Raw genomic sequence first — 17,266 nt, forward strand, 5'->3', positions numbered from 1 at the left:
TGTTTCCTCTTGAGGGTTTTTTTAGATCCTTGAAAAGTCTTAAAAGGCATTGAATGTATGAATCTAAAAATAAGGAGTTTATTGGCATTGAAATGTCTTCAATCCAATTTTCGAAAGTCTTAAAAATGGGAACACATTAAATTTATATTTAAACTCAAAAATGTATTCAAATTGTGTTTTTTTCTATATATATTATATATATTACGGGTTATTGTTCTATTTTCTTTATTAATTATCCATCATTTGTATCGGTCAGTTCATAATACGCTACAAAGCCAAGGAGCCGGGACACTTATGCTCAACCAAAAGGCCGAGCTAAGGTCCTAGCCTCAATGCCTTGCTGCGATCATTGCGAATGCACCGTTCCCGGAGGTACTGCAATACCGGGCCGATGCGTGGAGTGGACAGAGCAAGCTCTTATTCCATCTCCGGATAGCAAAAATCAATCGTCACATGATTCTTACAATTACGGCTTCCATCCACCACAATCGGCTCTCAGCCAAGAGGCCGTAGCAATCACCGCAGTCCTGACTGACATCAGCCAACACTTTTTGAATTCCGCGGTATAGAAATGATCCCTAAGAGTATAGTCTGTACACTGTGAGAGAGATAAACTAAAAAGAAAAATCCAGAAATCACAATGGATGATTTTCTTAACAATTTATCTGTTAGATGCAATTAAATACAGTTATGGTGGCACAAAGTACGAGGGCAATGCGTTTTTTTAATTCAGATATTCTCCCTACGATATGGCATCTAAGGCAAATTTACAACTATAAAATGAAATACTGAAATCGGTGTCAGCATGCATGCGCATATTTGGTTCTGTGTCATCAGTAGTGAATAGTCGGCACCGCGTAGGGATGGAGGCGTGGCTTATACACAAGTTTCCTTACACTTGTGAAGAATATAATGTCATGGCTCTCGAGTTTTCCAGTTATTTCTGCAACTGATTTTTCTCTTATGGAGTGATTGAACAGATAGTTATTTGTCTCAAAAAACATTCATGAGGTTTGGTTCTTTTATGACTTTATTTTGGGTTAATAGAAAAGTGATCCATCCATCCATCCACCCGTCCAACCTATCTAATCTATCTATCTCTTTCTCTATCTCTATCTCTATCTCTATCTATCTATCTCTCTCGCTCTCTCTCTCTCTCTCTCTCTCTCTCTCTCTCTCTCTCTATCTATCTATCTATCTATCTATCTATCTATCTATCTATCTATCTATCTATCTATCTATCTACTACTGTATCCTAGTAAGGAGCGTTTACAGAATGTCCACAAGGATGTGCTAAATACTAACAAATCACGCAGTAAATCTCGAAGACGGAACACAGAACTATGTTTCGTGGTTTGTTAATTTTTCAGAAGCAAAATTTGAATCAAATTACAAGTTGACGAGACCGTTGAAAACAGCGGGAATAATAAAGCGTATCTTGGTTTCATCCCCTTTACAACTGTTTCCACAAACGGTAGGCCTACATTAAATGCTAAAACATTGCATTGTATCACCGTTGGTTCAAAGCAAAACTCTAATGGAAATCGTCACAAAACGTTTTACAGGGGATACATTAAGGTTGTTTGATAAATCCTGTCATCAACAGATAAACGTATGATGTCAGGTGTAAGTATATGTGTACCCTGAGTCTAACAGCCCGTGGGCCAGACCAGGGTTGTGTAGGGTTACTTTAACTTGATTACTTTCAATTACTTTTGGATTACTCCAATACCAAATATGCTAATAAAAGAGAAAAGAAACTAAATATGAATAAAATTATGACTCACACCACGTGGTAAGCTTTCTCTCCTGGCTTTGATCTCTTTGATCTCCGGCAAAACTAACATACAACAACAAAATGAAAATAAATCCAAACAGCTTGCCAACATCATTTTTGCCGTTCCATGTATTCCGTTACTCCCCAAGCCTGCACAAAATTTAGTCATTTTACACACCTGTATCAACAATAATTTAATTGGGCGCCCCCTGGTGGACGGAGGCACCCCAGACTCTTACACGAATGCTATACAACACACGGTAGAATACAAACTATACAATTGAATCTTAAAGAAACCCAACCGCACCATTTTTGTTAAAATTAAGTGTTTTGCTCTCTTACTGCAAGTTGTTTACGTCACGTGTTTTCAGATGGGATCATTTACGATTGAGACGATTGGAGTGATTACGAAAATGAGCACACAATCACTACTTCGGTAAAAAAATATGCGAATAAGGGCAGCTTAGCTTAAAATGTGAGCCCTTTATTTCTAGATTACAGTGCCAGGATAACTATACTGTGGGTTTTGAGCGGTTACCATTGGTGGTTGCCGTAGCTACAGACCAAATCGCATTTGTTTGTCCTCGTTCCCTGAGGATTAAAGGAAAATCCAGCGACCCGAAAAAAACTCAGATGATACGAAATTCGAAAATACGAGTTTTATAAAGACAACGTCCACTGCTATCTAATTCGATTGGTGGAAATTGAGGACTCAAATTGTTGGTGGAAAAGTGGAAATATCGCGAGGAGGCGATCCACATTGGCACTAGCTCAGGAGGTAGAGTACTCGTCATGAGACCTAGAGGTCGCATATTCGATTCCCGGCTCCTCCGAAATATGTGTTGAAGGATTTTATACATTTGACTATAAAGGATTTTATAAAATTGAATACAAGTTACATTTATTAAGTTTAATGCTGTAGTTATTTCCTGACTGTGTCTTTATTCAATGAGCAGTGAAAGTTCAGGGCACCCTGGTAGGAAATATTGTTTACAGGAATGGCGGGAACGGGACGTAAGGCTGGTAAGATAATCAGCACATCCAGACGCAGAAAGGCCCTGATGATGGAGGACGGCAGGCATTGTTTTGAGAAACGCTCTCCGTTGTTTTGAGGAAGGACAGACATCGGAACGCTCGTGTCTGGGATTGTGAAGCTCACGTTGGGCTTCATTGGCGCGCCCATGGGAGGAGCCGGCACACCATCTTGCGGGGAGACATGGGCCAAGAAAAGAAGGCTGGAGGACTTCAGAAGAGGCTTTCCAGATACTCCGACGACACTAATTCGGCCATTTTCGATGGAGTACTCTTAGTTAAATTGTTAATGAAATTAAATCTTCCCCCGTGTGAGAATGTTGGTTTCTTGTTCATCTTTTCCATCAAGAAGCGAGCGCGGATAAATTGATGGGTGAATGTAGGTTGTGTTTGGTTAATGGAGTCAGATAATTAATTCGAACAATTTGATAAAAGGTACATTTTAATATTTAATTCCCAACAGTGTCCTTCGTGCAACACACTGAAACACAAATGTCCCACATAAGCAGGTAGGCGCCTTGCATGGCTGAGCCCGCTGTATGTGTGTGAATGGGTAAGTGTGAAGTACATTGTAAAGCACTTTGACGTGACGTGAAAAGCCCTATATAAATGCAGTCCATTTTCTGAGTCCTTCCCTTCCCTCAAAGGAGGAATGCCCACTCGTGTACGTTTTTTGCTCCTCGGAAGTCCCGTCGCTCCGGTTCTCCTCTTTCCTCGTAAAAATTCCAATCAGGAGGAAAAAAACGAGACGAGAACAGACGAGTAGCGGTTTGTTTTAACTCCCTGCTTGGAAAGGAAACTTTCATTGCTTGATGATTTATGACTAAATGGACTCCCACGGGAACTAGAGCAAGTTGTGTTTCCTGAATGCGTTTAACATAAAAGTTCCCTCTCCTCCTTACGCTTTTGTTTATCTCGTGTGAAATGTGTTAGCCATCCCGGAGAAACCTCTGAAGGAACCTCTGAAGGAACCTCTGAAGGAAGCTCTGAAGGAAGCTCTGAAGGAAGCTCTGGAGACCGGACCCTTTCCATCGCCTTTGGTGCCATTGTTACAAGCTAGGAGAAAATGTCAATATTCGGCATGCGCAACAGCTACTTAAGGAAACAAATTTGTAATATTTGTTCGCTAGATGTCGCTGTAGTTTGTAGTGCGACCGAAAAAGAGTGCTACGAAGCACAAAGAGAATACAAACGATGGAGAGACAGAGTGACCAAACCGTGCCCTTACTTGATTTTTGGGGGTACCTGTAGCAGCAAAATGGGGGACAATCATGTCAAGTCCCTCTAGGTCACATGTATCAAACTCTCGACGTCATTTTCAGTGGCCCGCGAGACAATGCCAAGAGGAGCACAAGAGATAAACGAGCTGCATCACCTCTTAAAGATGTACAACCCTACAGCAAAGTCACATTTTTTTATTCCACCTCTTTCTCTTTCTCTTTCACTTCCTCCTTTCTTCTTTCTCGTTCTCTGTGTCTTTTTCTATTTCTCTTTCACTTACTCCTTTCTTCTTTCTTGTTCTCTCTGTCTTTTTTCTGTCTTTCTTTCTGTCACTCTCAAGTCAAGTCATATTAATTTGTACAGCCCTTCACAAAAAGTCTCAAAGGGCTGTACAGAACACAACAACAATAATAACTAGTAAAATATAACATCAGCTATTTATAATATTTCTGTGGGAATATTTTCTTTCTTTTCCTCTTTTTTCCTCTTTATCTTTGTATTTTTCTCTGTTTCGCCATCTCTTTTATTCACTCTATCTCTTTTTCACTCTCTTTCTCTATTTCTCTGTCTTCCTCCCTCTTTGCCTTTCTTATTCTTTTCGTTTCTTCCTACTCTTTTCTTTCTCTTTTTTGTTTAAATTTCTCTCTTACTCTTTGTCTCTGTCTTGTTCTTTTCTCAGTCTCTTTCACTTATAACAGTAGGGGGCAGCAGATTACTATTTTGTACGTTTTTATAAATTTATAATCTGCTCGGTAGGCAATACAGATATGATTAATGACTTATTTGTTTAGATGAAACTTTTTAACATTGCATTTCAAAATCAATCATTTTCTTATTAAAAAATTTAAAAATAGATAACTGTTTAGAACATATTAAAAAAACGTTTTTTTTGTTCCACTGGTAGATAATATTCAAAGAAGCTAATGTAAAGTATTGTTCCCCCCCAGAAAAGTTAGTTTGAATTTAAGGTTTATATTTTATTTTGAAAGTAGGAAAGTAGACAGGAAGGGGCACCACATGGGAAGCCATTTTGTTTCAGGATTTAACCCTCATGTTGTCCTCATTTAAAGGACCATATTTGTAGTATTGTATTCAGTCTACATGTGAACTTAAACAGCATTTCAGTCTTTCTACAACTCGTACCAACTTGGGAGAACTGGTAACATTAAATGTTAAAAAATCGGGTTACTTTTCTAAGTTTTTAAAAACAAACTGATGGGTCATTTTGACCCGAAGACAACAAGAGGGGGCAGCACGATGGAGCAGTGGTTAGCTCGTGTGCGGCACAGTTCTAAGGTCTTGGGAACCTACCGTGTGAGTTCAAATCCAGCTGCCGGACTTACTGTGCGGAGTTTGTATGTTCTCCCCTTGCTTGCGTGGGTTTCCTCCGGGCACTCCGGTTTCCTCCCACATTCCAAAGACATTCATTTCAGGTGGATTGGCCGGTTCAAATTGTCCCTAGGTGTGAATGAGCGAGCGAGTTGTCTGTCCCTGTGTGACCTGCGATTGGCTGGCAACCAGTTCAGGGTGTCCCCTGCCCACTGCCCGATGATTGCTGGGATGGGCTCCAGCACCCCCGCGACCCTACTGAGGATAAGCGGTGCAGCTGATGAGATGAGATGAGATGAGATGAGACAACAAGAAACGTTCTGACACAAGGAATCTTCACCATCAACAGCCATTTGCTTCTGTTGTTGTGCCTTCCAGTATATTGTCTGTAAGTTTCCAAGTATTTTTCAGGTGTTTTACTAAAATGGCTAATCAGATTGTGTTTTTGTCAATCGTCGGTGGTGTGGTGTCAGACCCACAGTATTTTTATTCTATGTTTCAGTTAAACTTTTTGTCTTTTGTGGAAATTCTCTTAACTTGGATTTTTCTCTCGTACATCAGGCTCGATTTCTGTTCAAAACACACCTTGTAGCTTGAATTTCTCATATTTACAATAGCTCGTATGTACAGGGGAACCTGTATTTTTTATTTATTTTTTTTGCCAAGAAAAAACTAATTACAATATTGTTTTTGTCCAATTTTCAGGGGGAAATCACTGTAAAAGAAAGCTAAAAGATATATAATAAGATTGAATACTTTAAAACATGTACAAACGAAAAAATCAACAACAGTGATTGAAATAAAAAGAATGAAAAAACATAAGTTGTACCAGATTGAGTAGTTCCAAAAAATGAATGGGATATTAAAGAAAAAAAGCAAACATATTTTTAATGGTTTACATCATTTCATGTCCAATAATAATGAGAGTACAATAATAACTCAAAAGTCTAAATCTGGTAAGTAGAAACCAGTATTTATTAAAGCCCCATTGTGTAATATTTGACCACTAGATGGTACTGCGTTGTCTGGTGCGAGCGAGGGCCAGTGCCACAGAGAACACCGTGGCGGCAGGATGCCAGAAGAACATGGCGGTGACTTCAGTGGGGATTCCACTGTGTAGGAGAAATACAGATTTCTCGACGTATGATTTCCATTAAAAGTTAACATCGTTCATGTATTTTTGCTTAGTATTCAAATCAATGCTGTTGTTTTTACTGAGTGAGCATTTTTTATACCACTAGTAGGCACTAAGTACAGTATGTCACATTTCTGCAGAGATTTCATTGTGACGTTTAATTGAAAAACACTGAAGAAACATTGCTTTGACACAATGAAAGGTAGTCTGTAAAACGGATTTTTTTCCCCTCAAAAAACTCAAAATATTGCCATTAGTAGCTGAAACCCTAGTTACAAGGGTGAGTACACTCTACAGTAAAAGTTCCTGAAATTCAATATTTCGTGAAGCCAAAATGATTTTGCAGTACTAACGTAATCCGCCTGGCCATGAATTTCAACAGAGACTCACAAATTGCCACTGGAATGTTCTTCCACTCCTCCATGACAACACGACAAAACTGGTGGATATTTAAGATTTTGTGCTTATCCACCTTGAGGATGGCCAAAGATGTTTGGGGCATGTTTGGCCAGTGCATCCCTTTGAACCTTAGAAAAACCTTGGTCATCTTAGATTTGTATTTGGGGTTACTGTAAGGCTGGAACATTGCCCTGCGACCCAGTTTTCGGAGGGAGGGGATCATTCTCTGGTCCATTATTTCACTGTACATTCCTGGGTTTGTGTTTCCCTTAAAGAAATGCAACTCCCCAACTCCAGGTTCACTCATGCAGCCCCAAACCATGATATTCCCAACCCCATGCTTGACTTTTAGGCACGACACAAACATGTTTGTACTACTGACCTGGTTGCCGCCACACATGCCCTCCCACCGGTCTCGAGGTCCGTCCTTCCGCCTGTCTCGACGCCTGCCTTCCCACCAGTCTCGAGGTCCGTCCTTCCGCCTGTCTCGACGTCCGCCCATCCGCCTGCCGATCGCCTGTCTGACTCCCCTGCCGATCGCCTGTCTGACTCCCCTGCCGATCGCCCGTCCGACTCCCATGCCGGTCGCCTGTCCGACCCCCCTGCCGATCGCCTGTCCGACCCCCCTGCCGATCGCCTGTCCGACCCCCCTGCCGATCGCCTGTCCCCCCCCGCCAGCCCGACTCGTCCGACGACGACCGCACCTGCCTCTCCTCGTTCCTGCATTTTCGGAGGAGGGAGCGGGGTTGCCCTCATTGGGAGCGTCGACGCATTCTGGGGTGTGAGGTATTTATTTTCTTTTGGGACCTCAGGAGCTGTCCTTTGAAGGGGGGGTTCTGTCATGTCCTGCATGGTCGCCATGACACCCATCTGGTCCCGCCCCTTGACACCGGCTGACACAGATTGACTTAATTGCGTGTGGGATTCTTAAGGGCTCGTTTTGGGACTGCCCGTTGCCATAGCATTGTTTTGTTTGACTCGAGGAAAAACCTGTTCATGCCTGTTTGTTCTGAGTTACTGCCTTTCTTTCTTGAAGACCTGTTCGTGCCCGTTTGTTCTGAGTGATTGCATGTAAGCCTGTTTTTGTTTTGTCTTTGGTCCCTGCGTGTTGGACAACTTTTATTTTCTAAATAAAAGTGACTGATCGTCTACGCATTTGAGTTCACACTTCCTGCCTCCCGGTCCGTTTCCTGACAGTGTGAAAGTGATGTGTCTTCAATGATAATTGATTAAACATAATGAAATCTCTGTTGAAATTTGAGGGGTGTATTCACTTTTTGTGACATAAAGTATTACACACTGTCCATTTAAATACTGAATTATACATTGAAACAACAGAACAACCCCTATTCATCAACTTGAGCCTTTGCTTAACCAATAGAAATATTGTGTTTGACACTTTCTTTCTGATAATTTCTGAACTGTCAAATCATAATTTAAAAAATGGTCTTGCTGCTATATTGCACAATTGATTTAATAAGAGTGTGGAAATTATATCAGGGAACTATCTTCTTTTTTACTACAGATGATATTTTTTTGCTATCACGTGAATGTTTTCGGCCTTTAGGCGCTTTTGTCGGTCCAGTGCGTTTTTTTGATTGACGGCTTTTAGCAAAACTCGAAATTTAAGATCTGCATGTACGCGATGTCGGTGTATATAATGTCTGTTGGTCTAGCTGTTTTACATACGTGTAAGTGAAGTAGGGCGGCAACTAACGATTATTTTAATAATCGAGGAATCGGTCGACTATTTTTTTTTTCGATGAATCGGATTTTTATAAAACACATTTCTAATTTCGTCCTATGTTTAAATATTGAAGTTTTGGAAGGATAGAAAAGAGGGCACAGCACAACAGAATATTCTGTAATATAAAACAAGAACAAATAGAAACATATGCTATACACCTGCAAATGTTGAATATACTTTTTTTCCTACCACTTTATCTAAAGATCATAATATATCAGGATTCATCATACAAAACAAATATGAAGAAAGTGCAATGAATTACAATTTTATCTATGGCAAATATTTTATCTGCCCAAAAATTTGAAAAATATAAACCCAGGGCGGCACGGCGGATGAGTGGTTAGCGTGTCTGCAGCACAGTTCTGAGGTCACGGGATCAAATCCTGTAACTAACCTTCATGTGTGGAGTTTGCATGTTCTCCCTGTGCTCTTGTTGGTTTCCTCCGGGCACTCTGGTGTCCTCCCACATTCCAAAAACATGCATTTCAGGTGAATTGGCCGGTCCAAATTGTCACTAGGCGCAAATGAGAGAGTCTCTGTGTGCCCTGCCCACTGCCCGAAGATAGCTGGGATGGGCCCCAGCACCCCCGCAACCCTACTGAGAAGAAGCGGTGCAGATAATGGATGGATGGAAACCCACCTTTAAAACTGTTGGGAACCAATTTATTTTTGGGTGAAATCTTTGAATATGATGACCCCTTCCAATGTGCAAATAATATACTATATGCTTCAAAGGCTGCCCCTATGTTGAGATTAGTGTCCTTGGACAAGACACTGAATCCCTATTGCCCCCAATAAGCAGGTAGGCGCCTTGCATGGCTGACTCCCTATTGGTGTGTGAGTGTGTGTGTGAATGGGTAATTGTGAAGCACATTGTAAAGCGCTTTGGGAGGTCTCCATTGACTTGAAAAGCGCTATATAAATGCAGACCATTTACCGTTTGTGTACAAACCCGTTATTGACACGCAGGCAGACACAGGCAGAAAAGGAGCAGGGTGAATGTTTAGCCAATCAGAATGCTGAACGCAATGCACGCTGTGATATGTAAACCGCAATACAGTGAGGGATTACACTATTCAAATGAGATGAACATTAACTAGCAACAGATTGCAAAAAAGGTATGAAGCGATTGTTTACGAAGCGAGCGTGTGAGGTCTTTTAACGGCAAATACTGGTCGGTCTGAATTCTCGACAAATTGTCCCACGGCAGCCGTCTTTGTGCTTCGTGACGCTGTGGTGACGCACGATGTGGTGCCCGCGAGTCGGTATAAAACGGGAAGCGAGCGGCGAAGGTCAGGAAATGAGTCTGTAGGGAAGAGACGTTTCTCAGGCGAGCATTTTTGGGATTCAGCTGACGACCGATAAACGATGCCATGTGCGACCGCCACAAAACTGGGCCTTTTCGGCATCTTCAGGGCGCTGTTGACAATGTCGGGACTCACCCGTTACAAAGGAACACAATTACTTTTCTCAGTAACGGGTACTGTGACGCGTTTTTAATCAAATCTACAAGCGTTGCTACCTGCATTATTCCTGTACTTATTAAATTCACATCATATATTTTAGCGTTAGTTATAGCAGTGGTTCTCCACTGGTCTAACTTGAGGACCCACGATTCTGCCTGCGACCCAAATCAAGAATAAAATGTACTTTCTCAAATTTATCGAATGAAAGGATTGTGCAATTTAGAGCAGGGATAGAATACGTATTTTTCCCAAAATGTAAAATTACTAGGACAACCAAAACTACTACAAGTACCGGATATACCAGGGGTCAGGAACATTTTTGACCCAAAGAGCTATAGAAGCAAAAGTATTTTTATTTTTATTAATTTTTTTTTTTTTACCAGCGAGCCACACTCTATATTTTAAAACAAACTTCACCAAATTTGTCAAAAGCCAATTCTTCAGCACATTTTATTTTACACTGTGACATTTGATCAAATCCATGAAATAATGATAATGCCAGAGCCTGTCTCCCATATCAATCTAAATATCCAACTTAAAATCTGTCTCCCTCCCCAGCAACTTAAGAGTGTTCAGGCTCATTTTGACTGCCAATTTTGTCCTAGATAATGGTTTCAAAACAAGGTGCAAGCAAAGTTATTTCGTAAAAATGTCACGAAATATTGCAAACGAGGCTACCATTGTATTTACCTACAGTGCAGACGGTGCTGGGCGAGGAGAAAGAGTGTGCACGCCTGTGTATAGCGCTGCCCATTCTTACCGCTCACCAAATCAAATTGCTTTGGGCGCTTTGCTGGTATGTACTCTCATATAAGCCTACATTGCATGTAAGTGACCCCCTAAAAATTCTTTAAAATTGTCACATACTAACAGAAGTTCCTAAAAAAATGTGTACCTAGACAAAGATAATGACTTAATCGTGTAGAAAAATAAAGATCAATATGCATACCTTTTTAACCATTTACTGTACCTTTAAGCAGTGCTTCAATGGCAGACAATTTTTTCGTATTTCACAATCATTTCCTTTTCAACTTGATCGTTGTTGTCATTGTTTTCCACTTTTCATTCCTCTTGTCTCTATCTTTCTTGGGCCCAATTATGTGCAGAAAAAGGAAATAAAACAAACAAAATCACAATCAAATGAGATGGGATCCCTCTAACACACAGTTGGGACAACGCCGATCACCATCTACTCTGTAATTGACCTTCTGACATTCTCAGCATTATTTTGTCAGGGCAAAGTCCCACAACCCACTGAAAACCGGTCTATGACTGACCCACTAGTTAAAAAACAATGATCAAGATGACACAAAGGAAAACCCCCAAAGATGGACCGTGACCACGGTGTTATCGAGGCTTTCATTTCCTTTCCTTAACGGTGAAAACTAATCAATCTAATTCAATCTAATACAGTGCATTGAGACCATGTGCCAATATCTTTGTGAAAATGAAGTAAATACACTTTATATCTGTCCAAACTAATACAGAATATAGTTAAGAAACCAAAAAAATACTTTTGGAATTTACGGCAAAACCTTGTTTATCCTTCAACATGGATGGAGATGGATTTGACATGCAACCCTCAACTTAGCCATCGCATGAGTCAACTGTTTACCATGAAATTGCGGAACCCGAAGTGATGGTGAAACCCGGAAGCAGTTTTTCACAATTTTTTTTTTAACTTATAGCTCAAATCAACATGAAATATTTTAATGAACTTACATCCGTTTTTAGCCCTGTGCTACATTTTAAACACGCTCAATTACCTACAGTACAATTTAATACAGTTGTGGTGACGCTTTCTGAAGGACAAAGTATAAGAACACTGAATTTCTCCTCATGGAGATATTCTCCCTACTGTAAATACTTGAATCAAACCCAAATTACCAAATATAAAATACTCAAATCAGGGGGTCAGCTTTACGCACTTATTTGGTTGTGTGTCGCCAGTCACGAATGATAGGGGAGGGTGTGCGTGGCTTATACAGGAACAACAAAAACAGAATTTACGGTAAAATTGTGCAGAATTTTAATCTTTTTACTTGTAAAACCATGTTCCTTGTGGATATATTTTTCCCACTGTATATGCTCTCATTCAAGCTGTATTTACAACTATAAAGTAAAATATTCAAATATATGCTCATATTTCGTAGTGTGTCTGCAGGTAGTGGGGGGAAGGGCGTGGCTTATACAGAAACAACAAACCAACTTAAAATCAATGGGGCAAATGTAAGCACAGAATTTGTCTGTAAAATTAATTTTGCAATAGACCATGCGTCTAGAAAAAAAAGGGAATCTCTCGGACAGTACTCAGAAAAAGGAGATCTTTGAGTTGTTTGACACCTAGAAGACAAAATGGACACTGAGTGTCTCTCTTCTTAAGTGTGCATTTGTAAGATCTCAAGATTGCTCAAGCCAATAAACATGAAGGCTTCACTGCTTCCACAGTTTGGTATACACATTTTCTTCTATTTCTTTTATAATGCGGCAGTAAAGCAGATTTAGAGAGTCAGCTTCTATGCGAGAATACACAGTCATTTGTAACTAGATTGCTACTATTTGGTGTCAGTAATCTAGGGGTAACTGAGTAACCTTTGAAATAAAGTAATTACTAACTTATCTATTTACTTTTTTCATTAAAGCATCCAACACTGTCCATTGACCTCTCCGAATAATATCGTAGTAATTTCAGAAGGTGTTTTCTTTATTCTGTTTCTTCTCATCTGGTTTTTGGCAATTTTCAAGGCACCAACAATTTGGGCCCAATCGGAGGCTAGAGCATTGTTGTTTCGTATCAGGCACTCAATTTTCACTAACTGCGTTTTCAACCCTGCCCTGCCAATCAGTGTGCGAAGTCAAAAGTGGACTGTTTGTATTTTGGTGACCTTATGAGCTCGACAGCAGGCGGCCTTCTTCAGCAAATGCGCTCGAACACGGCGAGAGCGATGCATTAAAGCCGTATTCTGCCATCGGCTTCAACATTGGTGTTGTTGTTGTGATTTATTCTGAATATGCATTACAAGTACTGCAAGGCTTTTGGAAAATTGTCAAGCATTTTTTTCAAAACAAAAACCAGTAAAGTAGAAAGAACAACTGAGGAAGCTACATAAACTAAGTCAAGTTATATTTATTTGTGACGCCCTTAATCACAAGGAGGCTCAAAGTGCTGCACAGGCCACAGATTATTGCAAAGTACAGACTATTATTACACCATCCCCTGATCTGAAGCCTACATGAGGGCAAGGAAAAACTAAAAAACCTCAACATGAGGAAAATGAAGAAACCTTGAGAAGGGACCGCTCATGAGGTCATCCCCCCCAGGATGACCAGGCTTCAATGGATGTTGCGATAACAAAAATTACACAGATATTGTCAACATAAAATATAGGTCATTCGTAAGCTAGAGAATAGAGGTGTGTCTTAAGCCTAGATTTAAACATTTTCTCTGAGGTTGCAGATCGAATATCAGGAGGGAAAGCATTCCACAACACCGGGGCCCGAATGGAGAACGCACTCGAACCTGCGGTTCTCTTCTTGACTCTTGGGATCCCTAGTGGACCAGCATTTTCAGAGCGAAGGCTCCGGACTGGAACATAGGGGGAAATTAAATCTGAAAGATAAGAGGGAAAACAAAAAAACATATTCAGAAAGGAGTGAGCAGAAGAGTAGCTTATTAGCTTTCGCCCCTTTACAAAACAAATATATTTCTTATACACGTACATATCCACATACTCATGTGCATACAGTATATACACCGCAATGCATACATATACACAGGCTACATACATGAATTTACACTCGTACAATCCTATATGCATACTTCCACATAGACACTTATATATTCATATCTATATATTAACGTACATTTTTTAAAACACTCATAGGGCGAGAAATCCACGATTGAGTGCGATCACGTGACTGGTTCAGGATTAAGCAATAAGCAAGCAGCCATGGTGAGTGAAACCAGAAATCACTTTTGAGAGTAGTCGATCAGTAAAGTAACAAGTAACTTTCTAAAACATAAAGAAACCCGATTATAAAATCCACTACGACTCAGAGCATTGTTTATTTGTGTTTTTTATCGATCTAAGACAGGGATGTCAAATTCGGTTTAAATCAGAGGCCACTAGGTTGAAAAACACTTGTAAATTAGTGACATAAAGAGTAGGCCTTAGCTGGAGGGCTGGTGGCCTTTTCGGAGGCTATCGACATTTCGTTCTGTGTACATTGTTACAAAGAATGACAATACAAAGGAAATTATTATTATTATTATTATTAAGGGATGTACGATTTGAGGGAATTCAACTGGAAGAACATGGTCGGATTTTTTTGTTCAACCACCATGATGGAGATTATGTGGAGAGGTAGATGTTGACCACATGCGTATGAATTGGCTTTGCCCTAGAATACAAGACTACTTGGACAATTATGTTTTGTTTTAAAGAAAACCATGGTATAGTGGATACCTAAAACATTCAAGGTGCTCTACTTGAGGAATCTAACAGATTTAATATTAAAGAAAAAAGAGGAGTACCTGGGGAAAAAAAATTAGAAAACCGGAGACCCCATTCTTGGACAAAAGGGGAAAATAGAAAGACTATTGGAAAAATAAGGACATCACTTACAATGACTTGAGCATGGAAGATGTTCCAACACATTTTTCTTTCTTTTTTTATGTATTTGTACTCACAATGATTCTCGACCCCTTCTGGGAGTTTGATACAGAGGAGGGGATTCCCAGTGCCCTTGCACAACCCATCATTAGGTGTCCCACCCCCCAACCTCCCAGTTCCAATCCCTAATGCCAAGCGTGAGGCAACTGGTACCAACGTGGTAAATATTAGATATGACTCGGCCGAGATTCGAACCGGCGGCATCCAAGTCTTGGTGCAGGCGCCCTACTCCCAAGGTCCACTGAGCTGTTTTCCTCCGTCAATAGTAGTCAGCAGACAAAGTTATTGGAGGTGGACCTCTTTGCTCGTGGCATTTAGCTTTGGTGACATCCAGTGGACATATTAAAAACTGCAGGTCATTGTTTGCGGCTCATCTTTCTCAGTGTTATCTGGCAGGCTAGATTAAACTCATTGGCGGGCCTGACCTAGCCGGCAGGCCGTATATTGATAACCCTGGTCTTAGAGGAAGTGAAAAATGTCACTTTCAAGTGTAGGGCCATGTTACACCAATAAATTGTTTAAAGTAAGTGAAAGCATCAGCTGGAGTGCTTGAAATTTAGAACAACGACATTGCTAACGATAATCGAGCGGCTCAGGTTTCCATTCATTTATGGAGCATGTCGACCGACAGATCTTGGATGAAGGACCTGAACTTTCCCTTTTTTGCCATATTGGTCCGACCCTAACGTAGCAGACTGAACTTTGGAGTGCCCTAATGGTCGACACGGTCCTTTAACCGTGCAGGCCTCTATTCAGTATGTCAGTGGAGCCGAGTTGGGGCAGTGTGACCCATTAGTTTTAATGAGAGCTGTCCAGAGCACCGCGGGACACTCTTTCGCCGACCCGCCACTATTTATTCATGTCAGCTACCTGCACTTTAGAGTGCTCGAGCTCTTACGTCAAATGGCAATAACTGGTGCCAGACATTTTTTGCGATTTTGACTCATTTTTGAAGGCCACCAGAAAATTTAGTTCTGTAAGTACAGCACATATCAAAAGAAAGCTTGAACCATAATCTTTCATTAGAAAAAAATGTGTTTCTAGCGTTTACCATTCCTTAGTAAACAACAGTTGAATAATGCTAAGTTTCTGTAAAACGCTAATTTCCCAAAAACTTAAAGAAAATCAGCTTATTGTGAAATGATGCATTTAAAGCAGAACTTTAACTTCAGTAATTTTCTTTTGTGCTACCCCCAATACCCAGACAATGCTTTTCATAAACACAAGGGCACTTTGCTTGCAAAATAACATTTTATCGCAAGAAAACTGAACTGTGCAAGAACTTTTCAGCATTTAATGTTTCCAGTGACGTAATCAGACCACTTTGGTCACCTTGGTGATTGTGTTCTTGCACATGCACAAAACGGTATCCTTCACTGTCCCGATGACGAAGGGACTTTGTGTGCTTTGTTTTTCTGCTAGAAAAAAATCTGTGTTAACTGTCCCTGCTTATCTATTCTCGCTACTCTCAACACGCTGCTTCTCCAAGCCTTCTCACGGGCCACAGACACACTCTCAATCGCTGGATACAAGAAGCAACACAAGGCAGTGGGGGCTTCCTCAGTGTGTGGACAAAGAGATGATCAAAGTCACTCCTGCCATCTAATGGTACCGTATTTTCCGCACTATAAGGCGCACCTAAAAGTCTTATTTTTTTTCAAAAGCTGACCATGCGCCTTATAACACAGTGCGCCTTATATATGGCTCAATATTTAATTCGCAAGGTCTCGCAACTTACTCAACAGCTGCCGACTCGATTTTACCCCGAATGTGGAGTAGTCCGCGGTGTATGCTGGGATTTAGATACCGGCGTTTCATTGGCTAACCAATGTGTCAATCATCATTTGAATCGATCACTATTGGCTGAAGTTATTCGGAGCCTCGGATTTGCTAGATGGCCGAAACCCTGCAATCGGCCGAGTTTAGCAATGGCGTAGCAAGCTTGCTTAAGTACGCCATAAAGAAACATGTTTCATTAGTCTGTATTTGTAAATATTCTACTCTCCTGGATTTACTTCACTCACGGTTGTAAGAAGACCATTATTGAACGTGAGAACTTAGGTGAGTTATGCGGCTTTATATTTTCCCGGTATCTTGTTTTAGAACGATCTTGATGTTGCTGTGATGAGTTGAGTGAATTAAACTCAATTCCAAGTGTTTATTGTCATATGCACAGTAAAGTTGTGAGCAAAAAAGAAAATAGAAACATAGAAATGTTTGGCATTTCTTGAATCCCAAGACTTTAACCTTCCGAATGATATTTGAAATGACGCATTTAAGTGACATCGTACGGACACCGCATCCGCACGTGTCTACGACACGTATTTGCTTCTTTGCAAGCTTTGGGAATGTTAAGGGGGTAATCAGTTTGACTGAATCATCTGACTGTTTTGTCGACGTTCCCATTGTAGCGCCATATAATCCGGTGCGCCTTATCTATGGAAGATATAGGACCAAAAACTATTTTTTGGGGGTGCGCCCTATAAC

At 40.6% G+C, this 17,266-nt stretch overlaps 1 pseudogene; it reads right to left on the bottom strand.

Annotated features, from left to right (window-relative positions):
- Nucleotides 1-350: 350 nt before the first annotated feature.
- On the bottom strand, nt 351-517 carry LOC148362537 (U2 spliceosomal RNA; annotated as a pseudogene).
- Between the last annotated feature and the right edge of the window lie 16,749 nt (nt 518-17,266).

The sequence above is a fragment of the Urocampus carinirostris genome, chromosome 7 (assembly GCF_059441175.1).
Source record: "Urocampus carinirostris isolate Australia breed hairy pipefish chromosome 7, RoL_Ucar_1.0, whole genome shotgun sequence".
Taxonomy (NCBI): domain Eukaryota; kingdom Metazoa; phylum Chordata; class Actinopteri; order Syngnathiformes; family Syngnathidae; genus Urocampus; species Urocampus carinirostris.